The following is a 7,329-nucleotide window of genomic DNA, read 5'->3' on the forward strand; positions in this document are numbered from 1 at the left end:
TGATCGTCTCAAGATGTCTAATAGTAAGACGCTTAAAATTCTATAGAATCGGCTAAGTTTTCGATGCGTCTGCCTTCCAGTCAAATTTCGTGAAAATCTGTTGGGAATTTGAGAAAACTTAAAACATGAAAGTTGTAGCCCTTTGAAATAGCTTTCCAACGGTATATTGTTCAGTCCAAACAGAGCTCTGTACAAGAAGTTATGTTTATTTTACCAAACACTGTGCAGAACTGACACAGGTCCCTTTTGAGGGCGCGTGCCGGCCCCGCGGCCAATCGCACAAAACCCCCTCTCTGAATATTGACCTGCAGAGGGTCGTGCGCTGCATGTGCGTCGCGGGCCCATCGCATAACAGGTCGGGTTTTGAATCAAAAGTCGGGATTTCGCGTTTTAAGTTATATTTAAGCTTGGGGTTTATTTTCCTAACATCCCTAGTCACGAAAAATCACCCTAAAGTCAGAGGGAACAAGTCCCAAGCCTCAAGAACCCTCCAAGGTAAGTTTTATCATGATTCTAGGTTGAATTCAAGTCCCTAATCTCTTTCTAACTTGAGTAAACCCTTCTAATCGATAGAGTTGTGAGTGGAACATTATTGTTGGGCGTGGAAACCCTAGAACTCGAATTCAAGAGGATTGAACGTCAAAAGGTAATGCTTCTACACTCTAATCATTCATAATAGTGAATTGATGAGTTCTTGGGAGAATAGTAAATGGGTTTAGTAAAGAGAATTACACGAACTATAGTAGGGTTTTGGATTGTTGACTTGAGATTGTTATAATCATATGGGAGATGGAGAATGATGTTAATTACACCTAATTGAGATTGTAGAATCACCTAGAAGTAATAGAATGGGAAATTGAAGAAACACCATTAATGGAGGTTGTGGAGCTTTATGCCCACTAAGTGTTTGATAAAATGCTTAGATGACCAAAAGCATGGATATTATTGCTAATATAGAATCCCTTTGACTTGTATTGATATAGATCAAAGTTGAAAGGGTTGACGAACATTGTATTACGCTCAAAGGCTGGAATTAAGGTATGTGAGGCTAACTATCTACGTTAGGGAATGTTCATGATTCTCCCTACGCCTCATTCTTCATACTTGTCAGTAATTTGACTCAGAATATAGTTTAGCCCTAGTTTCATGATATGATATAGAACTGTTATCTTCTAGGGTTGCAGTTACAGAATTCGTTCATGGTTGTCACTTTGAATATCATGAACTCGACACGTAATCTTTATAGACTTATGCATTGTTATCACATGAGTCTCAGTCAGTGTATAACCAGTTATTTGCATGAGTCCCATAATCAGAAACAGTTATCATGCTATCAGCTATAGCCAGTCTCAGTCTTGTAAATTGTTAATGTTGAACACCTGTATCTGTATTTTTGGGCCCTAGGCCACAGTTTATGCATACGTATTGCTTGGGCCTGAGGCCACAGTTTTTGTGCACATTATTTGGGCCCCAGGCCACAGTTATATTTACAGTTTTACAGGTGATTCTTCATCCAGAACAGGGAGTACTTCAGCTTCTTGCTTTCCTGTTTAGTTCAGTTTCAGTTCTAGTATTTTATTGTTTCAGTTGCTTTACATACCAGTACAATTCAAATGTACTGATGTCCCTTTTTATTGCTTGGGGGCCTGCATCTCGCGATGCAGGTAACGACATACAGGTTGACGATCCAGCTACTTAGGAGTGTTCGTATCAGCTACTGTGGTGAGCCCCAGTTTCCTTCGGGGCGATATCACCTGCAAGCCATGCCTTTCTACGCTTACCTTTTTCGTATTCATTGTGAGGCTCATAGACACGCTCTCGCATACGTATATTTGTTATGTTAGCCTTATAGACGCTTATACTCAACAAGTCTTTCATTTGTTTTGGTTTAGCCATGTTGGCTACTTTCGTATATGTTCGTATTGTCTAAGTATTTCCGCATTATGATATTTTAGTCGACTCTTAGTTAATCGCATGTGTTAGTTTTATTTTTATAAATTAGTTATGTTTTGGTATCACATGTTGATTCAAATGCTTGGGCTGGTTCGGCTTCGGTTACGCAATGCACCGGGTACCGTGTTACGTCCTGTGCCCAAGTTCGGGCGTGACATATATGTAGAGTGAATATTAAAGGGTATGCAATGTATAGCTGTCAGATATGGAGGGTATGTCTTTTAAAGGGTTTTGCTCTCCATATGAGAGTATATCATTTAGTATACCATGTATATCATGTTTTTTTGATACCTAGAAAATTTCATGCATATTCCAATAGTCAGGCTGGGCCTGCATGATACTCCTGTATTTATTTATATTTTGAAAAAATGTAACCTTTTGCATAATTGTCCTCCTCCGTTAGTTTAACAATTATGGGCCTAGCCTTATTCTATTGTAATTTAATTTTTGGCATTGTAATTTAATTTGTGTCCTTAAGATTAGATACTAATGTATTTATAACCCTTTTATTTTTAAATATCCCCATTGGTCAGCGGGTCCAATCTAGGCCTCCAACCCACTTAGATCGAGTCAACCTCATTATGGATGGGCTGAGCAATTGGAGCAGATTTGGAGCGGATAAGTTTAAAATTGTATTTATTTTCTGTTGAGCTTGGTAGGCCCAACCCCCTTTACCTCGTATTGTTTACATAGCAAATTTGATGAAATGTGTTTATTGGAACCCTTTAAAAATGATCATGAAATTTAGAGTTGCCAAAACTATTTTTAAGATATAAAAAATTGAATTGTAGACAAATATTAACGTGCAAAAAATCATTTTTGAGACTAAGACTGCCTTACGGATGAAAAATGAAAAATGAACATTCTTTAAGTGCAAATCATGATTTTGGACAAAAATTGACTTGATAAATTTTATGGACTCAAAATAATCATGGATCGTGCATATGGACTAATTTAGACTTATCGTGGACCGATTTTGACTTCCAAAACTTGGACTAAAATTGATTGAAATTGATAAAAATAAATATAGTTAACAAATGGATACTAATAGTATGCCTTAAACTATTTTCTACACTTAAACAAAAACTCTTAAAAAACTAAACTTAAAGGTGTGGGCTTACGTGGTGTTCTACCTAGGTTAAAGGTGTTCTTCGAGTTAACCTAGGTGTTCTAATTGAAACCCAACGCCCAAGTTTGGGCAAAACTTTACCACTTCCGTTTCTTGAAATGTAATATATTTGCATAAACGACTAAACTCTTTGTTACGGAAATATAAACCGAAACAATGTTTTCACTATAAACAACCATATCTTACACATACTATTAGAACCCGTAAGTCAACCGTATTTTACATCCTTGATACCGGGGTGCCTAACACCTTCCCCCGGGGGATCACCGTAAACCTACTCGAACTTTGGTTAGATTAGGGTTCCTTTTAAAATTTAACCACTTTGAATGAACCATTTTCAACCGATTTTCCTAATTTCCTAAAAATTAGGTGGTGACTCTAAAATAAAGTCCATTTAGAGCACCATCCACGTAGAAGTATATTTTTTCCTATTTTCTCGGTACGATTGGCAACCGTACTTCCCGGGACACTTTCCTTTTTTAAATGAGGCAAGTGCAAATAAATATGAATCGGAAAAAAGAACCGCTACAACATTTATCCCGCCATGTCATCAAAAAGTGTTTATTAGGTACACATTTAAACAAAGGTGTGTCAAATTGGAATAAGCTTAGGTTTAGGTGACCAGGAGGAATCTGTGAACAAGTTTAGGGGGCTGTCTACGACTTTTGCCTAAAGAATACTTTGGTAAATATATTACATCCATGATCATGTTATTGTGTACCGAAAATGTGCTTATATATGCAAAAGAATTAGTATATCATGGTGTTTGTATCTCGAATGCGGCGTGTCACACTTATCGTAGCTTTTTTTTTCTTTGTAAGATGTCGTGTAAGGTGCCGTGACTTCGTATCCAACATCACTTAAGTAGAAGTACTTCTTTATGATTAATAAATCGTTGTATTTTAACTATCAAATGAATATTTTTAGATCAGATAGAAAACCAAGTCATCATTTAGCACGGGCCATTACTTATATAGTGCTAGTAAGAGAAATGGTAGGATTACTCCCCCCCCCCCCCCCCCCCCCCGCCCCCAACAACACACACCACCCCAAAGAAAACAGAAAAATAGAAACCGTATTTGCCCTTTTGCTTTTTTTCTTTTCTCAAATGGCTTATTTTCCTTTAAATAAAACAATGAATCCTCTAAATTAAAGAAACCATGCGATTCTACGCTCTCCAGCTTGTCCCTATTGTTTTATAATTTATGTTCCAAAGTTCCAATGCAGAAAAAAAAAAACGATAAAAGGTTGAAACAGTATTACAGTTTTGGCAAAATGCATGAAAGAACAATATTATTAATTAAAATTTCAGAGAGATTGATTCAAACAGGGCCAATATTCGGATTTTATTTAAAAGAAAGAATCATCACTATGATGATAAACTGATGAACAAATATAAATGTTCCCATGGTTACACATGAACAAGAAGAAAATAATTAATAAAACGTAGCCGCTTTCAAAGTCCAACGCCAACTTCTCACAACAAGCTGTCTGTTTTTGCAGGCAGTCTCCTGAAGAAACTTGAGGGCACAGAAGGGAGTTTCTCCCTGAATCTTGGGTGCCTCATTGTATAGAATCCCATAAGAGTCACCACAACTTTAAAAGGAGTGACATATAGCACTAATGAAGCAATCAAACAGAAGATAAGAAAGAGCAGTAGCTCTTGATCTCTCCAACTAACAAGTTATAAAACCTTTTCCCTTGATTAGCTAAATCCTCTGCAACAGCTTACTCCTGATCCAATGCTTCTTAACCATCATACCTCATTCTAACAGCATCGTTGTTTCTCAGACGTTGGGAATGTGTCAAACTCCTCATCCAATTCATCCCAAGGTACTCTTTCAAGCTTGTGACAACTTAACATCCATGTGCGGTGGCTAGCTCTATTCTATAGTTCCATGTTCCAATCAAGAAAACAACGACGAAGATGCTGCTTAAAATCAGCCTCGGGAAGCACACAAATTGAATGAAGATGATGTGCACTAGAACTGTTGCAGTAAGCGGGTTCTTCCAAGTGCAAATCCCATTGAACCATTTGCAAATTGCAATCAACTGCTAATATCCCAGCTATTCTTAACATAGTTAGCTTACTTTTCATGCTCCACATGTTCGTTCAACATCACATGTACTTTACCACCTTCTCTCAATGGTGGCCTATGACTTAGCCTCGTGGCAACTATTTGAGAACAGTGCCTTAGATTATCAGTCTGGTAGTAAGTCAGAGGTGAAGGTGTGCCTACAGTTGGTACATGGTTGAGAGTACATAGGACAACATGTTAAATAAAGATGAGCAAGAAAATCTAACAGCCAGTTTGAATTTCACCCATCTTCTTCAATTTCTGCTGGTGTCAACACTATGAGAGGATATGAATGAGTGTACACTTCATCAGTCTCCAAGTGTGGAAAGTCTAATCCTTACCACTTGAATCCATGGCCTTGCCATTTTTATCTGCACTCATAAAATGACAATTATCAAACACTCCTATTGTGATCACTGTGCAAGGATCAAACACTCCAAGTGTATTGTTCATTCCACTTTGGATTGAAACTGTTGAGAATTGTTCTTGTCCTAATCCATTTCTGACCATATTTTGCCACACAACAAGGATCTGTTATCGCGGCCATCTCTGTTCTTCATTGGGGATAAACCTTGAGCATTCAAGATTCAAGTTCTAGAACCCCAATGCTTGGTTTCCATAACTCCTTGGATGCTGCCTTGAGATCACTACTATAATGTGTTGACCATCAAGGACATGATATCCACGATCAAAAAGATAGCCTCAAGAACCTTACTGTTTAGTTTGGCGACTTTGCTGTTGCCACCTCAGACACAACATCCTTCTCAAGACTATACCACTTGCTAATTGGAGTACTAAAATCTACCCTTTTTTCTACATCTTGTAAAGGGATGACACACTTCCCCAATAATTCATCCTTGTTTGGTGCCACCATCTTCCACACTCAAAACCAACTGATCCTCAAAAGGTTCTGCAACTACAAACATCAAATCCTCATTCCATGATGGGCAACATTCTTACTCAGTGAATTCTTAGTCCTTAAACCACATTTCCTAGTGTAACTCTCAAGTAAATATCCGGCTGCTGCCTGTTCTTGTTGCCCAGCTGCAATTCTCTGAGCTTCTATTACATTGACTCTCAGATACCAAAGTCTAGGTGATAGCCAAACCTTGGATTTTATATTTGCAAATACCATCACCATTCACTGCTGTAGCATCTAGATGTAAAGCTTCTTGAAATGCCTCATCAGCCTGTGTCCCTATCCAAACAGCCAACATTAACTCTCCTTTCACCTTTTCCCCTTTCCTATTCTCCAACTAGCACCATTGAGGCCAAAGGGCTATCTGGGGGTACCCTTTTTGGCACCTCATTAATCTCAAACTTACTCTTCTTAATCAAACCATCATCACTTTATCACCAATTTTTGATTTATCCTTCAAGCAAACTTCAAGAATTCTTGATTGAATCCGGTCCTTCAACACAACGAACACTTGGTTCCACTCCAGGACTAGACCTGTCTTCAAAGTGCAAAGTCTGACCTTTAAGTTCCCAAGTTGCAATTCTCAACAAAAGGGTGAGGATTGACAATAATAATGGCTTACTACATCTTTTTCAAAGGTAGCTCCTTTGCCTTCACTACCTCCCAGAGAGAGTAAGTAATGCATTTGCTCAACAAGATCAAATGCTGTGCCAAGGTCTGTCATTTGCAGTAACTCTTCCACCACCAGAAAGTTGAGTTGTCTCCTTTAGATTGAAATCTTCATTTTCTGGTGGATATGTATTCTGGTTTTGATTTGGATTTGGTTTGGTTTGGATTCTGGTGTTGATTTGGATTATGGTTTTTATTGCATTTTGGTTTCTGTTCTTGTGCTGATTTTACTGTGGTTTCTGGTTTTGATTATTATTCTGGTTTTTATTTGGATTGTGGTTCTTGTTTATGGTTCTGGTGTTGGCCTGAAGTTTGGTTAGACATACTAGTAAGCACACAGCATGAAACTATGAGAATTGAGTTTAAAGAAAGACTTCAGTATGTTTCTTTCAAGAATGTAACGATCATTTTATTTGAAAGTTTAAAGGAGTAAGCCACACAAATAGAGATGGATTACATTAATTTTCCTAAGATTCTGTAACTGATACAAATGCCAGCAAACACTTCCTTTTTTCAAAAATATTTGAAATCGGGAAGCAACTTAATTGATTTTAAACGTTAAATTTAGTTATTTGATTAAG

General features: G+C 37.7%; 1 pseudogene; it reads right to left on the reverse strand.

Annotated features, from left to right (window-relative positions):
- Nucleotides 1-4,559: 4,559 nt before the first annotated feature.
- On the reverse strand, nt 4,560-7,053 carry LOC132042549 (FT-interacting protein 4-like; annotated as a pseudogene).
- Nucleotides 7,054-7,329: the final 276 nt, after the last annotated feature.

The sequence above is a fragment of the Lycium ferocissimum genome, unplaced genomic scaffold, assembly GCF_029784015.1.
Source record: "Lycium ferocissimum isolate CSIRO_LF1 unplaced genomic scaffold, AGI_CSIRO_Lferr_CH_V1 ctg16085, whole genome shotgun sequence".
Lineage (NCBI taxonomy): Eukaryota > Viridiplantae > Streptophyta > Magnoliopsida > Solanales > Solanaceae > Lycium > Lycium ferocissimum.